Source organism: Miniopterus natalensis, chromosome 3 (genome assembly GCF_054644295.1).
Source record: "Miniopterus natalensis isolate mMinNat1 chromosome 3, mMinNat1.hap1, whole genome shotgun sequence".
Taxonomy (NCBI): Eukaryota; Metazoa; Chordata; class Mammalia; order Chiroptera; family Miniopteridae; genus Miniopterus; species Miniopterus natalensis.
Genome location: NC_142083.1, coordinates 68711004 through 68729749, shown reverse-complemented (window position 1 = coordinate 68729749; position 18746 = coordinate 68711004). Strand labels below are relative to the sequence as shown.

General features: G+C 41.0%; 1 protein-coding gene across 10 annotated transcripts in view; it reads right to left on the bottom strand.

Moving 5' to 3' along the window:
- CSNK1G3 (casein kinase 1 gamma 3) overlaps window positions 1-8827 on the bottom strand; it is an 84923-nt gene extending 76096 nt beyond the window's left edge. For 6 of the 10 annotated variants that reach the window (XM_087815518.1, XM_087815522.1, XM_087815520.1 and 3 more), the window contains exon 1: window positions 8453-8827. The gene's annotated coding sequence lies outside the window, so the exon portion shown is untranslated. The remainder of the gene's footprint in view (window positions 1-8452) is intronic. The other 4 variants (XM_087815524.1, XM_087815526.1, XM_087815525.1 and 1 more) reach the window with 1 other exon arrangement.
- Between the last annotated feature and the right edge of the window lie 9919 nt (window positions 8828-18746).

Genomic DNA, 18746 nt, shown 5'->3' with positions numbered 1-18746 from the left:
CTCTTTCTCTCTCTGTCTCTCCTCCCTCCCTCCAAGATCAATTTAAAAAAATGAATCTACAAACACCAGTTGTTTTTCAATGCCACCAACAATTGATATCTACTAGTTTCACTTCCAAAACAATACTAGGCTATTTTTGCATGCAAATTAGTATTTTACTAAAAGGCCTTGTAGGCATGTATTTGCATACCATAGGACTAGTGGAATAACGGGAATTTTCTCTCTTCTCTCCCTATTACATTACCTACTACATTTGCCTGTCATTTGAAAGTCTTCATTACTAGAATATAAGATAAGTATTTCACAGAAATAGAAAATAAACATGACACAGGCTGGGTGTAAGGGAAAAACCATTTTTCACTTCCTTTTTTTAACTAAAGGAAACTCTGACTATAACTTTGACTCTAATATACTGTACTCTAATATACTGCCAAGTATGCTACCTCAAGTCAAAACCAAGCAAGTTTAAAAAAAAAAAGATAATAACAAAATATTCAGAACTCTACCACTTTTATGTAGTACACTGGGATCAAAAGATATCATATATGATGGCCAATTTCAACTTTAAATTTTAAAGTAAATAATTTTAGTAAGTCTAATTTTAAAAATAAATACAATTATAAAGTATCTGTGTATTTGAGGCACACTTTATTCAAACTAATATACATGACAGCAGAATTATAGGTTAAAAAAATCAACTGGAAGAAAACATCCCACATCCCAGGATTCCACTTTCTATACTCAAAGCAAACAAACAAAAATTTACTATTTTTTCTGATGGTAAAAATAATACATAATCATACCTGAAAATCCCAATAATACAAAGAAGTATAAAAAGTATAAAAGTAAAAATCATTCTAATTTCACTACTTACAAATAACTGTCATTAACACAAATATCCTTCCAGGAGATGGATGGCTTTATTCTGTATATTTACAACAATAACTGCAACTGTTATAAGAATTACAATTACAACAATTAATTCTATACATTAATTCAGTATATACACATATATGCACCTCCATATGTATGCGTGTATACACACAACACAAATACATATGCTCTTTTACATATACTGAAAGCAGAGAAACCTTTAAGATAACAACTTTCATGAAAATATATATATATATATATATATATATATAGTTCCGAGCACTCACTCCGTTTCTGCATTTTCACTTAAGCAAGCCATGTTTGAGGTTACTTTGTGTGTGTTGTGTTGTTGTTGATGATGATAATGATGATGTTGACTGCTTAGGAGAAAAATAAAGATTTGTCTGTTTACTTGTTTTACTTAAAAAAATAAATAAACCATCTGACCACAATTTTACATAGCCTGAGAATACAGATATCTGCACTAAAGGTAACTGTCTGGCTGATTTGAAGAACCAGCCCATGGTCCAGAGCAAAAGAGCAAAGGAAACAATAGGTTTTCAAGGCCTCCCACCTCCTGGTCAGAAAGAGCACAGCTCTAGCACTTAAGGATATGAGAGATCTACTTTCCTATGATTCACTTCAATGCTAAAATTCTGTGATTCCCCACCTCCCCATTCTCCCATCATTCGTTCATTCGTTCATTTTGTTGTTCTCAAGATATTTAAAAACCTTACTTTGCCCCCTATCTCACTGAGATTCCATGATTGGGAAAAAAACCCTTTTTCGGACTGACAAACTCCCATTTCCTCCTGCACTTATTCTGTTCTAGTTGTGATGAATAAAGAAATCTGCTAAGATCAAAGGCATGGGCAATTTGGGGTGAGGAGGGAGGGCAGCAACTCAGAAAAAAAATTAAATAAATTTACAGATACAAATTTTTAATTTGAAGTTAAAACAGCTTTATGAGTTCCATGGAATACATGTATTATCTTACAACTTAGATAGCAAATTTTATTGATTCAAAGTCAGTCATTAAGAAAATTAGTGTTTTAGCTCCTAAAATACTCATACCTGAGCATATTTAAGATAGTAACATAGAAGCAGCTTTCTAATCTTTCATCTGTTACATTTGTACAATGCTTTAGAGTTCAAAGTGCAATTACATGCATTATTTATTTTCATTCTAAAACAAACAGATGTAGTGGTCACTATTGATTGTCTCTCAAACACCCATTCCCCCATATTTTTCCTTCCCACTATTTTTTAAAATATCCTCCCTCCACTATGTAATTCAGGGAAATGTAATATCATCCCCAACTGCAGGGACATATCCTGATTAGTAGAAACCAACCATGATAATCCCTTTCCCCTTGTCCTACTTGGTTCAGAAGTAAATGTACATGACCTAATTCTGGTCAATAAAACATGAAAAGTATGATGGCAGGCTTGTGCAAAAGATTTCCTGGCCAATGCCCATCTAGGTGTGATCTTGCTACCAGCCTGAGGATGAATCTGACACAAGGAAGAGCAAAGCCAAGAAAATCATAGAGAGGCAGACCAAAGCTCTGAAAAACCAGCCCTACCTCCACGTCAGGCACTGTAACGTGGTGACACCCAGATAAATAGTATATCCCATCTACCTTTCCTTCCTCAGCCTGAACCTCCTTCTCTCACACCTAAAAGTCCTCCTTTCACTTGGGCTGAGCTAGGTAGGCAAGACAAGGAGGGTAGCTACTATCAGCTTTTAGACCAACATGCTTTGCAACAAACACAGTGCTCCTGGTACATATCAAGGGTATGGCATTTCCTCTTCCAAGGGGAACATTTCCTCTACCAATTCACTCCAGCAGTCCCTTCTCAGGTTGAGGGCAAACTGGAATTATAAAACGGCTTCTCTCCAACCCGGAGGCTGTATAAAAGCTGAAAAGTAAGCATGTGAAATCAGACAAGGGATCGCATCAAGAAGTATTTGAGAACTACAGACTGATCACGTGACTAAACAATTCACTCTGAGGTATGAATGACTATAAGTTCATGAAAAGCAAGATTTCTTTTTTAAAAGAGGATGATACTAAATAAATCTCCAAGAGAAAGTATAAAGTAGGTGACATTTTAGAGGCAGATACTCTCTTTAATATATTTTTATTGATCAACAGTTCTTAAGTTAGTTAAAAAAAGGGAATCATTAAAAAACCTACAGACCTTAAAATTTTTATTGCAACTAAAACGTAAAAATATACATTCACAAGACAATCTTGTAATGCAAGGCACATAAGGGTCTATGGATTGTAGCTCTGTTTTACCTTTTTCTAAAAACCACATCCATAGTACATCACCTATGACTTCCAATTTCTGTTTCTTAAACATGGAAAGACATCTCACAAACACTTGAAAGGAGACAGAATCTTTTTAGATTTTTAGGGGTTTTCCCCCCAATCATTTAAAGTTATTTCTCCCACACTTATTTCAACTGTTAATTAATTTTAGCTACTGACCTGTTTTCAAAGTGGCCACTGATTCTCACACACTTTTTTTTTTTTTTTGCCTTCACAGTTCACTGAACAATGTTTCATTAAACTATGTAATGACAACATTAAGTACAACTGCCATTAACAATTTGTTGGGCATAAACACAAATAATTCTTGGTAAGTATACAGTAACTGGCTGGAATAAAGTTCAAGAACAAACTAGAGTTGTCTAATGTCATTCAGTGATGTAGAAAGAGCATCAAGCAGTAAATGAATGAAGAGTATCACTTAATCTTTTGCGTGAGTTAAAAGAGATACATCTGTAATAGTCTGTTCCTAAAAGTCTTTGCTTATTCTACCCACCAATCAACCCTGTAACAACTCATAGATATCAGTAACTTCTGAATCTGCTTCTAAGATTTATACAGTGCCTACTAGGTGCCTGGCACCATACGTTGGCACTTCCTATGAATTTCCTCAATCTTTTTTTTTTCCTAAGATTTTTTTTATTGATATTTGGAGAGAGAGGATAGGAAAGAAAGAGAGAGAAAAACATCGATGCGAGAGCTGCCTCCTGCACACTCCCTACCGAGGATCGAGCCCTAAACCCCGGCATGTGCTCTGACAAGGAATCCAAACAGCAAACTTGCAGTGCGCAGGATGATGCCCAAACAAATGAGCCACATGTGAAATGGGCCTGGGTGAATTTCCTCAGTCCTGATGAAGAGCATAATCACAGAATAACCTCTCCCTTTATTTAATTTTAAACATTTGTTGGGTTTTTGTTTTGTGTGTGTATGCGTGTGTTACTGTTGATCCGTCCTTGAGATGGTTACACACCAGACGGAAAAGTGCCCTCATAGCTAAAGAAAGTAGTTCAACACAAATCAGCTAAATAAATGTAATAATTTTAATACAACTAAAATCTGACATTACCTCACTATAGAAAAAAGCATTAGAAGTTTGTTTTTTAAAAAAAGATTACCTAGCATGAGATTTTAACTAATGCCAGTGAAAGCTATAAAAAAATATGGATGTGGTTTAGCCAGATGTGGACATAACTTCGCTATAGATTTTCATTAAATTAAATTACAACTGTGATACAGCATTAGTAAAGAAAACTATCAAAATGTGTAGAGTCTTATCTACCAAATACATAAATACTTCAAGTTCATCATTAAGAATTCTTCCTGATAACCAAAATGATGAGCAGGGAATGGCACGAGAGATTATAACCAATCACTTACTATAGCTTAAGAACAAATCACCTCACACCTTCCTAAGGTCCCACAATAGGGGGAAACACAAACATTCATAGTTCCTAAATCTCAGCTTTGAGAAAGGGGCTGGAGAAAACATGGCTAAACAGCAGCCTCCACTGTGTCTCTAAAACTTACCTGTCCCCATGTATCTCTCTCATTCCATATATTCTGAGTAGTTCAGGGGCTCTCCAAAGTCACTTCATATTAATATACACACTTGATTTCTACATATTAATCACAAGTATAATTCTGTCCTGTAGATCAGCTCAAAAGTAATACTCTGAAGTAGCCTAAGTTACTAAAACCATACCGTCTCCTCCTACAGAATCTTTACAGTTAGAGAACTTCAAAGAAATTATATCTTGAAGAACCAACACCCAGACACATATTAACACCACCAATCAATGCCACTAAGTGTAAACTGCTTGAGAAAAGAAAGGAAGATGGAAGATTAGAAAAAACAGATCACTGGTGGTTTCAGACTTTGAAGTCAGAAATAAAAAACTAATCTAAATATGTACTGTGCTACTTTCAAGAATAAAACAGGTTGCTTAAACTCTAGAAGACTCTGTTTCCTACAGTCAAAGCAGGGGTTACACCACCTAACTCAGAGTTGTCTGCACAGTAGCATTTATGATCCCTATACAAAGTAGGAAATTAAATTGTAACAGGTATAGTTGCTATTGGGAGGTTCAAAATAACACAATTTCAGTTACAATGTAAGTCCTTTTTGAGGATGAAAATGAAAATAGCAAAAATCATCAATCTTCCCTGTAACATGATTCTGCATGGACTTAAACACTGGTGTTGGGAGGGTAATATTTTTCTAAGCACTCCTATGATAACAAGTTTGGGGTTAAATTATTTTAGGGTCATGTGGTATTTAAGATGACTAAAAACTGTATACATATTTATCCAGAACTGTATAAGTTTCTCATTTTATCATCCCACTGTTACAGTCAATTCTCTTTGTATGTAGACTCCTTATATTTCACTTTAACTGTAGTAAATCTCACCTTCAAATGTATTAACAATAATGTAACTATCCAAAGAACTGTATTTTGCTTTGTTTTTTAATATTTCAGCTTGTCCTCTATTTAGTTTAATTAATCCTTTTGGCAAGCCCTTTGAAACTAAACAACCACCTGTTCCATTCTGAAAAAATCTGAACCAATAAACTATATCAGAATAATGGCCCAGTCCCAGCATGGAGGGGATTATGGAGGGGACACAGAGAAGTAAATGGACTGCTGCTTTCCATTTATTCCTGAGTCATATTTTTACAGTCTGGATTTATTTCATGTAAAACCAATTACCAGGTCACCAGACACACCCATATTCAAAGGCAAGTAAAGAAATATTGTAAGGCATGTATGAACTGTTTTATATTTTATACTTTTCTGTTTTCCTCTATTAGCATAAATGATACCAAGTTGACTATTCTGCTATAATTTCCTTCAATTTACTATCCTCATTTGCCTTACCTACTTCCTATCATCGCAGACTCTATACACTTGGACCTTCATAGCTCAAAATGACTCATTTTTAAATACAAGGCATACGGGATTTCCCTGGCCTGATCTCCACCTACTTTCATAGCTTCCTCTCCCACAAAGACCTCCTGGCACAGCAGTCTTATGTCTAGCTCAACAGGCCCAATAATACCAAACCACATGCCTGTGCTCAGGCTGTTCCCTTCACCTAGAAAACTACTCCATACACACACGGCCCCCACTTTGCCCATTACAATAGTTTAAGGCCCAAATGGAGTGTTACCAGCTTTAAACTCATTCATAACTACCTGCTCAAAAATCAGTCACACACACACATACACATATAAACATACACACACACCATGCTTCCATCCATCTAATAAAGCCCACAGGAGTTTTGTGTTGCAATTATATCTGTGCAAGTCTGCTTCTCCCTTGAAGGCAGCCACTGGGTCCCATTCATTTCAGATTCTACCCACTCTTCCATCCTCACCACACAGTAAACTCCCTTGCACATATTAAAGGTCCAGGTTGAACTAAACCATCCTTGATTCTAATCCCAGTCCTTTTATTTGAAGGAATAAGTGACTTTCAAGTGAAGGTTTTATTAATAGTTAATGCTTGCAAATATAATGATGAAAACTTAATAATTACAGAATGCATTAGTTTTTACGTTGATTATCGCAGAAGAGGTCAATGAATGCAATAAATCATCAGTAAAGGTAATAATTTTCCAAGAGCCCCCCAGAAGTATCATACATATCAACATTAAAATTAACTGTTCTGTGCCCCCTTTAATAAGAACTACTTATACCTGATGCATATCCAGAAACGCAAACTCCCTGAAAGCAACTGTGTCTATACACTCTAAAGAATCTATGTCAGAGCCATGGAATTTATTTGATAACATCTTTCTTCCAATGCCCATAAGTGTCGTTTTCATTTTTTGTGCAACTTTTATAAAGGCTAATGTGTACAAAATATGAAGATAGTTTATCTTCGCTCAAAATACAGTCAGGGCAAAGTTTGGGAATGACTGTAAAGTACACTAAGCGCATCTCTCCACCTCCTCCCCACAAAAGGCTATTAAGAATGTCACAGACCAGATCTAATTTTTGGTGGAAAATATTTTCTTAAACTGGCCTCAGATTTAATTTTAAATCACTTATTACAATTTTTGTAATATTTTTTCCACAATTTATTTACTTATAGAGAAAGCAGGCATTCCTAAAAAATATATATACATGGCTTTAAAAATTAGATTTTTTTTATTTTAAAAAATATTTCAACTTATAGTTCAACATATTTTACTCTCTGTAGGCAAACGTCATTCATATCACAAGTGCAAAAGCAACAGATATAAAAATCGACTTATTTTCGTAGCTTATTAAAAACCAGGTTGTTTTAAATTTCCCAAGTGGATGTTCTAAAACAAAAGGTTAAAAGGGGGTCAGTCACTGCCCAGCCTTGCTCCTCATTACACCGGAGTTGAAACACTCGCACAGTGTAGCAACAGTAGCCATCTCCCACACACACGCTCTCTCCCACCCATTAACTTTTCCTCCTTCCCCGGGAGAACTAGAAGGGTCGTCACACAGACCTAACTCCCCCCACCCCACCCCAACACACTCCATCACCGCCCCGCAGAAAAGCAACGCGGCGGCTGTGGACCAAGAGAAGCGGCGCTTCTGTGTCACTTCCCCTGCATGTGGGATAAACAAACGAGCGCCGTAACAGTAACCATCCGAGTAATTTTGTTACTCCGACTAATCCCTCGGTTAAGTTTTGAGCTGAGTGAAAAGCTCTATCACATAGGTAAATCCCTGGCCCCCTGCCTTGAAACAAACGCCCCAACGGGAAGTTGACCCCTGAAATGAAGGCTGGCCCCCGACACCTCCTTCCAGCAGACCGATGCTTCCTCCCTCCTGCCCGAAACCCCCACTCCGAAGGTAATTGTCTGGACACAGCCGAGGAGTGCTGGGAACTGCGCTCCCGACCTCCAGACCGCTCCCCACAGCAGCCCCTGCCCTTCCCAGCTCGCCCACCCCCCTCCCGTCCCCGCTCGTGCCGACCACTCGGGCAACTTCTGCAGCCAGCCCGGCCCGCCGCCCGCGGCCCCCTCCCTGCCCGCCGAGCCCTCGGCGCCCTCGCCCCCGGCCGCGGCCCCTCCCGCCAGCGCCACAGCGCCTCCCGCCGGGTCCTCGCCCACCCTCCTCCGAGGCCCCCGCCCCCGCCGCACCCCACCCCACTCAGCCCGGGACCCCAGCCCACCCACGAAAAAAGGGAGTCGAGGCCACCAAGAGGCTGCCGCCTGGCCACACGGCCCGGCGCCAGCGCGGAGGGGGGCTTTACCTCAGAGGCGCGGCCGCGAGCGGCGGGGTCGGTCCCGGGCGCGGGCGGCGCCCCCGGTCCGTCAGTCAGCGGCGGAGGGGGCAGCGGCGGCGGCACATCACACCCGCGAGCGGCCGGAGGAGGAAAGCGAGCCGCGCAGGGAGCGAGCGAGCGAGGTAGGGGGGAAGGAACGAGCGAGGGAGGTAACGAGCTCGGCTCGGACTAGGTCCCTGCACTCCTGCCGGTGCCTCCTACCGCCGCCTCTGGCTGGAGAGTCGCCGCCCGGGCCGCTGCTGTCGCCACCGATGCAGCCGGGAATGAATGCACAGCAGCGCCTCACTTATCCGGAGGTCAAACATCCTTCTGCCTCGGGCATCCGGATCGGCGCCGGACCCGGAAGTGAACGCACGGGGGGGCGGGGGGGAATAAAAAAAAAAAAAAAAAAAGGAAAGCGTCTCTCTAGCGGCGGCGGCCCCCACGCTGCCCGCAGCAGCGAAAAGAGCCGAGTGGAGCCGAAGATTACAGCGGCTCGCTCGGATTGGTCGGCTCGCCGACCGGAAGAAAGACAGCACGCTCATTGGCTGGCAAGGCGTATAAAGGCCAAGCCACTCCTTCCTGCCCACTTCCTTCGGAGCGATTCGCAGGGCCGAGCGTGGGTCATTGTGTTTCTCTCGTTGAGGTCTGTGAAGAAAAACACCCACGGTGTAGGAAAGCTACTAAAAACTCCGTGGCTTGAGTGAGCAAAGAGCCCAAGGCGCCATTGTGCCGAGTCAGGGCGCCGAGGCTCTCCGAGCGTGCCCAGCCCGGCGCTCCAGGCGCCGAAGGAGCTTTAGGACGGGGCTGAGGGAGCAGCGTCCCTGGTTGGAATCTCCTTTTTCCTAACCCCAGCGCTGTGCCGGGGATTTAGCTGCTCCGTTCGTGAGCTCCAGGAAGCCTCTGAGCTGTAGAATATGGTAGTTACTATCTCAGCTTTTCAAACGAACCTCCCGGAGTCCAGAGAGGCCAGCCCACTCGAGTCCTCAAGTTGTAAACCGCGAACTGGAATCGGTCCTGCCTGACTCCCTTTCCAGGCCTTTCTGTGCACAAAGGAAGGGCGGCTTCCAGGCCGCCTCTGCCTCGCAGCCGGTCCCCTGGGATGACGACGGCTCTCCCGGCGAGACCTCCGTGGAAATGGGCCCACCGCGAAGACGCTGGAACTTTCAAGTTTTGGAAATTGTTACTCTTACTATTGCTTATGTCTAAAGCCCTTTTAAAAGTCAAAGTCAGACATTCAGGTATGCATGAAGAAAAACCATGGCCTGGTGCCGTGTTTAAAGATTCACTTATCAAACGTTTTAATATTTTGATACATTCACTTTCTCAAGAAACTGGCGTCTGTCTCACACACACACCCCCCAAAACCTTGCAAGTCTGCAGTGAGCCAAAGACACTTTAACATAATGATTTACCTCGTGTTCCCTCTGCGTTACCGCCCGATGGGCTTGCTGTGCCGCCCGCGAGGGGCGGCGGGTGTGCACCCGCGGCTCTGTCTCCCCGCTTTTCCTTTGTGCGCTTTTCCTTTTCACCTCCGCCTCGCTCTCCCCAGCTGAAGGTGAAGAAGCGACTGTTCTTACCGGTCTTAGAAGAGGAGCGAAGTTAAAAGGCCTGCTTCTGTATTTATCGCGCCACCATCATTCTAGGAGAGACTCAGAAGCAGCTAAGACCGATGCACGCTCAGACTTGGGGCTCATTTGCAGAATCAAATGCCATCCCCAAGTCCCTGATCGACCCCAGGGCCCGGTACGAAGCGGAGAAGAAATGTCCGCAGTGCCGGGAGCTCTGACTATTGTCACCAACCACCCACAACCGGGTTGGACTCTCTGCCTCGAAACGCGCGGTTTGGATCAAGAGCATGTACTCAACCCTCAAAGTTCTGATAAATGGTTAAGAAATAGACGGGTATCTGATCAAATCACATTTTTTTAAAATTAGACGTGGGTTGAAGTAAATGTGTACATTTTAAACACTTGAGAAAAGATTTTTGTTGTTGTTAAAGTTCGGCCTCGAAGCTCCATAGATGAAAATTGGCAAGGAACCGAAGGAGGAAGCCAATGAAATTTTCGTATCATTCCATTAACTTGTAAGAAAAAACTGGCATTATCAAAACAGCTTGCCTTACTAAGGGGAAATCCAAACTACAGGCGTCGCAACCAAAACCCTGTCTTGTGGCGTGATGTTTCAACATAAGCAGATCATCATTTTTCATCTGCTCTCGTATCAAATACAGTTAAAATTTTTGAGTCACCCCATGTTTCCCAGCATTGCCACTCTTCAGATATTTATATTCTATGAGTATTTTTTCATGGTTTCCTAAGCAGTGTCACATTTTTTCTTACCCATACTTCATTCCGTTGAATTGATATCTCTACAGATATAAGTAAATATTTATTATACCATTTAGACATGCAACACTGTAATGATTACTTTTTTAAAAAAGATAAAAAGTAACAGAAGCTTTACCCATATATTTCTATTAAAATGAGGGGATAAAGTTACTTCAAAATAACTTTTGCCTAAGACTATCATGAATTTCTTGATGGGGGGGGAACAATTTATCAAGTGGGAATTTCACAACAGAAAGAAAAGAAAGCAAAATTTCTGGGTGCCTTTCATTTCACATCTGAGACCGTGTAAATATTCCAATATCTCCCTTACATCTTTGATTCTGTTTGTATACAACCTTTTTGTATAAACTATTTCTCTCATCCCTCTGAATGCTCACCTTGGCTACCTAGCCCTGCCAACACATGCACCCACAAGTACACAAGCTGGAGAGAGTGTAGGATTAAGGCCCTCAATTAGAGTTGTAAGCAGGAAAACTATTCCATTTCTTTCTTTCTCCCACTTGAAGTCTTAACTGCTTACAGAAAAGGGAAAATGGCCAGCTTTACTTTCCACAAAATGTATGTACCATTCTCTCTCAAGTAAAGCACTTGTAGGACACAAAAATAAAGCATTTTGTCAAAAGAGAAATTTGCAAAGTGCAAGTTTCCAGTGTGCCATTAAAGGCTATGAGAGCAATAACATACAGATTTGTGCTATAAACATTTCTTCCCTGGCCCCTTGTTCACATTATTAAAATACTCTCCTTTGCCACACTTGTTTTGAACAAACTGATCAAGAAATACCCCCAAAATACAAATAAACACCAAAGATTAATCTTGCACAGCGATTTTCAACTGGTGTGCTGCAAGAATTTTTAAAACATGCCGTACCTATTTAGTCAGAGGCACTGACCTCTTTTCCCTTAGGTTGTCAAATAAAAATTTAAAAAATGACAACAGCCAACACACAATAGCTGTCCGGGGTGACTGAATCAAAATTATACCAATTTTTTTTTTTTTGTCAGATTGGCAAAAAATATAAATTTTTTGGTGTGCCACAGAATTTTAGTAATTAATTCATATGTGCCATGAGATGAACAAGGTTGAAAATCATTGATCTACACTCTGTTTTGATGCAGTGTATTAACACTATGGCAAATCTGGCTGAGTTAAATACAGGTAGATATTTCCCAACTAACAATGTAACAACCAACATTTGTATAAACTCTATATTAATACATCTGATTCTGACAACAACCCTATGAAGTAATATTCCAGCTATTACTGTTTTTCCTCTGTTAGGAATGAGGAAGGATGACCTCACAGAGATTAATTGACTTGCCCGAGATGATGTAATAAGTGATAACCTGTTAAATAGGAAATACAGAATTATGAGATTAATATATTTACAAATACGCTTCAAAATAAAAACAAAGGAAACATTTTCTTCCAAATATTTTGTTTAACTGTAATGGTAAACCTAGCATGGAGGTTTACTGGTTGACATAGAGTAAGGCCTGAGGCATTACCAATTTCCAATCATTATCAATACTGATTTTTTTTCAGTATTAGCCTTAAGATAAACTTGCTGGAGGAAAGATGTAATTAAGGAAAAGTGCGCGGTCAAGTAGAAAGAGAAAGAACACAAAATGAGACATCGTGAGAGCCTCCCAAGCCTGGGAGCAGAGCGACATATTTTACTGCATCCAGGAAAATAACATCTTCGCCAGTCAAACCTATAGTCAAGGGGAGGAAAAGGAAGGGTCCTGGGAGAAAGCCAGTCCAGGCTTTGGGGAAGCTGTCACTCAGCAAACCTTTCCTTCACGTTGTTACATGAGTACAGCTAGAAAGGGTCAAAACACTGGTTTACGCATTTCTGAAAGGATTTTTTTTTTTTTAAATATGCCTTTATTGATTTCATAGAGAGGAAAGGAGAGGGAGAGAGAGAGAAACATCAATGATGAGCGTCATTGATCGGCTGCCTCCTGCATGCCCCCGACTGAGCCCACAACCCTGGCATGTGCCCTGACCGGGAATCGAACCCCAATCTCCTGGATCCTAGGCCGATGCTCAACCACTGAGCCACACCCAGCCGGGCTGAAAGGATGAATTTTGTAGGTGGAAAAATGAAAGTACAAGAATCAGAAAACTTTTCTGAGAGGTTTTATTGCATTTTATTATAATAATCTTAAGTAACGTTTAATAAAATCACATCTTAAAGACTCCTTGTCCTAGCTCAGCTGACATAACAAAATACCATAGGATGGCTTAAACAGCAGAAGTTTGTTTTCTCGTAGTTATGGAGGCTGGAAATCTGAGCTCAGGGTGGAGGCATGGTCTGATTCTGGTGAGACCAATCATTCAGGCTTTCGGATGGCCTTTACTGGATGCAGGCAATCTCTCTCTCTCTCTTCCTCTTCTTAAAAGGGCACTAATTGCATCATGAGGGCCCTACCCTCACGACCTCACCTAAACCTAATTATATCCAAAAGGCCTCATTTCTTAATACCATCACATTAGAGGTTAGGATGCCATCATATGAATTTGGGGGAGGGCACAATTTAGTCCATAGCACTCTTCAATGTAGAGAGTATATCATCTATAAATAAAAGAGCAGGTAAAGGTTAGATGGGATGTCAATAAGGGAAGACAATCCAACATAATGTTAAAGCCTCATAGAGGAAAAGTATTTGGTCTTAAGATAAAGTACTTCAATAAAGAAAACTGTCTGTAGGGAAAAGTTATAAACACCGTCAAAAGTTGTAAAGGTGTCTTACCAAAAAGAGTGGCTATCTCTTGCTAGGCAATATAAATGTTTGTTTGTTTGTTTGTTTGTTTTTCCATTAGCAGGCTTGATTTGGGCAGCTCCTAAGCAAGTTGGGCTCTCTGAAGAATGCTATGTTGTGAAAAATGCAAGAGTTAACCAAAGCTGTGATTTTTTTGGTAATGGTTTCAACAACAGCTTGAATTCTGGGTAACACATAGATCCAAGGTTTAGAGATGGCTACCGTGATTGGTCTCTGCTATATTTTTCCCTCCCCTGGCCTTCTTTTGCTCCCCATAGTTATATTTCCCTGATACCTACCTCAGGAGCTCATCACCTAGCTCATGAGGCAGATCTGACCAACGCTACGTGTCTCATCAACCCCCACTCATAGGAATCATACAGTTCCCTGAATGTAGATGCAGAACGCCAAGGCAGAGCTCTGAATGAGAGTGTGGGCTTCCAACTGTGCCACTCCCCTCTGATGTTTTCCCAGTCGACAGCACTGGACTTCTCCTTTGCTTTCCTTTTCTAATTGAAACTGTAGCCTTTCCCAGGACCCCATTCAATGTGAAGAAGGTATAGCTTGGTTTAGGTAATTGTTCACTAGTCCCAGTTTCTGACTAGACCCTAGGCTACTTACTAGACTTACAGGATTACTATATACTTCTTCCGGATAGGCCCACGTTGGTGCAGAAGCTTGTCTGAGCCATGTCTGAATTTCATGGGCCCTTTGGACAGTGAGCAGAGGACTACCTTGTGGGGGTCAGCATCTGTGTCTAATTATGTTTCTTTAGTCTCTGTCATGTTTGGTCTTCACCCCTCTCTTCACCAACCACGACTGCTAAATTCCAGGCATGTCTTCCTCCCACCTGTTCCTATTATGCTATTGATGATGACTGAACAAGATCATAAGGTCAGCAGAAGATAAAAGGCAGGAGAATACCTTAGTTAGAACCCTCACTTTCCATTTAATTTTCATTCTGTTTCTCCTATAATTAGGGTTATACCACTTTTCAGTTTCTCTCTATTTTCCTTCCTCGAACAATTTAAGTAATCTGAATCTCAGTTGGCTCGTTTGTAAAATGAGTAACACCTACATCATATCAATGTCAGGAAGATTAAATGCAGGGATATATCTTTAATGCACTTACTACTGTGTCTGGCAGACAGTAAACACTAAACATATATTCATTGTGAGCTGCCCAAGGGCTGCTAGGAACCTGTATTTCCTAATCCTACATGAATGGTAACTTAAATTGAAAATATCAGGCCCCAAGCTATTCCCCAGCTTTCAAAGTCCAAGGCTTACTGAACTAGATTTGTGGTCCTGAGGCAAAACATTTTTTAAAGTTGTTCCAGGGCCCATTTTTCTTGATTTTACCATGTACATTTGGACATTTATGAGGTATTGGCTGTTTAGCATCTGTTCACCCTTTCTTAATAGCACCCAGATTTGCTTTTGATGAATTTTCTCCAACTCACTATATTCTGTGACCAGGAGCTCTAGCTTCCTATAGGTATGAAGTGGGGGGGACTAACGGGGGACACATTGTCTGAGCAATGCCAAAGGGATGCTCCCTGCCTAGATTTGAATCTAAAAACAGTGGGAATGGTACTCCATCCTAACAGCAGCACCCTGCCATAGCACAGTGACTATGGTCCTACCTTCCAGCCTTTACAGCGTTTGGATTCTGCCCAAACCAGGACCTCCAGCTTCCTCTCAATCCTGTGAGACACTCCACCCCCGCCCCCAATTGCGTTTCACTCAATTCTGTTTTGCTTGAATTATCCACAGTAAATTTCTATTGTTTGCAACTGAAAAATCCTGATCACTTTCATTCCTGACTACTGGTTCAGCTCACGGTTCTCTCCTACTTGTATCCTTTCTCGTGTGGCCCGGCTCTGTGTCCACGTGAACACTTGAATTCTAAGCTGTAGCTCAGTCCTGCTTCACGATCCTTTTTGGTTTCACCCTAATATAACCTCTGACTGTCTCACTGTTGTTATGAGGCTCCCTAGCTTCAGGCTTCTATTCTCTTAATTGACAAAGCTGGCCACACCCTGTGAAAGCTTTGTATTTTAGCATAGCTGCCTTCAGTCACCAGGCTGCCCTACCCTACCTTCTGAGTGAAACCCTGCCAGTTACAGACCTGACCCTTGGACTGTGTCTTAATGCCCTGTTCTCTGCCAGCTTGGGTGAACTGATCTAACTGAGAAGAAACCTCAACCAAATGCCAATACTTGCTGCTTTCTAGAACTGTTACTCTGATACCTATTAGTGTATGTTTGTCCATTTATATTCATGATAATAAAAGTGAATTGCATCCGTATCTCATTTCCTTTCCATAGGTTACCTGTGTTCTTCTGATCTTGACTCATGTCAGCAAAGAGAAATCAACTTGGTCTGTTTGCAATGGAATAAATTCTGTATTCTAAAGTTACGCTAGCCATTTGAGTACTAAGCGATGGGATAGCCCTTGTTTTCGCCAGCTGCCTGAGCAACTTAGTCCTGGTCTTGGAATATTAAAGAGAATCTAGCTGTGCAGCGTTTGGGGTACAAACCAAAGCTGCAGTCCTCAACTTCCTCCTGTATGCCTTTGCAACAGACATTAACATCTCACTGGAAATCTATGAGTGTTGTTGAACAGGCTACTGAGTCCTGACCAAGGCTGCAAAAAAGAAAACAGGTGCTGGCTTTAGAATTCATTTCCAGATATCAGAAAACCCAGTTGTATGTGACTGTTACAATAAATGTTAGTTATTATTATTATTATTAAACTCAATAGACTTAAACATTGTCCAAAGTAATAAAAATAATTATCTAGCAGATAATGGGGATGATGATTGGTAACTAAAGAGAAAGAATGGTTATTTTATCCTATATATGTAAAATGATTTTTTAAAAGATTATAATTCCAAGTGACTTTAAAATACAGTAATTTGATTGTATAATTCTCACAGGATATATTCTATTGACAAAACAATTGCAAAAACAAATTTACTTTTTAATAATCTTCTTGGTGGAGGTAATGTTGAGGTTGTTTTTCCGAGACCTGGGATAAAGCCAAATGAATAATTATGGTACATTCTAATTGTGTCATCCCTGATGTTGACACAGATGACACAAGGGGCCAGCTAAGTAGCCTATAATCCTGAATTTGAAACAGCATCAACTCACAGGTGTTTTGTATAGATATTTGTTAGCTCAGTCCATGAGAAGGTCCAGCAACAAGCCCAACTCAGTTGCAATGGGTACATTATTCCTCCTCACTTTACAAATAACAGAGCCTTTAGAAGAAAGACAAGCAGAAAAGGGCACAATATGAGTTTGCTATTGCTGCTGTAACAAACTACTACAAATTTAGTGGCTTAATGCAAATCCATTACCTTACAGGTCTGGAGGTCAGAAGTTCAAAACGGCTCTCACTGAGTTAAAATCCCGGTGCTGGCAGGCCTGTGTTCCTCTGGAGGCAGCCGGGGAGGATTCGTTTCCTTGTGAAGGCCACACGCTTCCCGCATTCCCTGTCCCGTGGCCCCCTCCACCTCAAAGTCAGCATCGCATCGCACTGATTTCTGCGTCTGTCATCACATGTCCTCTGACTCACCCTCCTGCCTTCCTCTTTCACTTATAAGTGAAAGCGCTGTGAGAGCACTCCCGGGACAGCAGAGTCCCCCGGAGATAATCAGGATAACCTCCGTCTCAAAATCTTCACGTTCCTCTGATGCAGGCCCCTTGTGCTATGTAAAATAAAACAGTCATAGGTTCTGAAGATTAGGGTTAGGAATCCTGGGGGAGGGGCACATCATCCTGCCCCATCATCCAGGTATCTAGTCGAACAGAAGGGTTTGAGTTTTTTAAAAGTAGGTAGAGCCTAACCTCAGTTGCTGAGTTTGGGACCCAACACTTAGAAATGTCACTCTGAGAATAATTTCACCAGCACTGCCTACAAGCCTTACATAATAGTGAATGAGATAGTGAAGCTAACAACTTCTGAGTGCCTAATAAAAAGTGTCAGGCACTTTCTAGAAAACATCCTTTCAAATTATTATAGGTAGGGTTTGTTTTGCTTTGTTTGTTTTTTGTTGTTGTGTGTTTTTCCTTTTCATGGATGAAGAAAATAAGACTCGGAGGGAGGGGAAGCAAAGCGTTCAGGCCACTCAGCGAGTTAACGGCAGAGCTAGGGTTTGAATACAGAAATGCCTGACTCCAAAGCCCATGAATTTATGCTACTTTTCACGATGTAGCCGGAGAGGTAGGACCCTGGCACATACAGTCAGACTGTGGGATCGCTTCCAACTGCAGCCCCCCGCCTCCAAATTGAGCCTGTTGAGGCAAAGGAGGAAAGAATGAGGGAAGACAGAGGGAGGAAGAAAGGGGGAAAGAGGGGCCCTACATTAGTGCTTTACACCAGGCTGAAGCAGAGCACTGGAGGCCTGCATGTGGGAGAGGGATGGAGAAGGGCAGGTGGAAGGAAAACTCGAAAACCTTTCTCCAGGTAGCGTCCCGAGGGTTATAGCGCTCACAGGAAGCAGCACCGGTCAGAGAACCCCTGGGGTCTGGAGTCAGGGACTTCTTAACCAACTCTTACTCCAAACCTCAAGTCCCAGACAGCGAGAGGTACTTTAAACCAAAGAACCAATATTTATTTGTATATATAAATATTGAACCTTTATTTATATATATACATATATAAATCAATTGTATACAAATTGTGTATATATATATATATATATATATATATATATATATGCCTTTTCAGCCACAAATGTATGTATATGAATAGTTATTGATAATTCTTTTTAGTAAACATCCTCCAGTGTTTTACTGCTTATTATTCTATGCACCAGGTACTCTTTTCAACTAGTTTATACTTGAGGACTCAATACAAAGTTGCATTTGTTTGAAATTAGATAGTATCTGTTCTAATATGTTCTGTTTAGGCTTAGCTTTGATAAGAGGATGTAAACCTAATTAATGGGTCTGCTATTAATGATTGAGAAAGGGGTTTGTTTGAGAGTGTAACTTTAAAGTGCCTTGTCGCATAATACCAAAAACTCATTTTAAAAACATTTTGGAGAATTTTCTAAAAAATATGCAGTTCATTTTCTACAGATACTCTTAAATTATAAGAGTAGAATACCAGGTGATGGTATAATATCAGCAAGAGCTCTGCTTCTTTTAAAC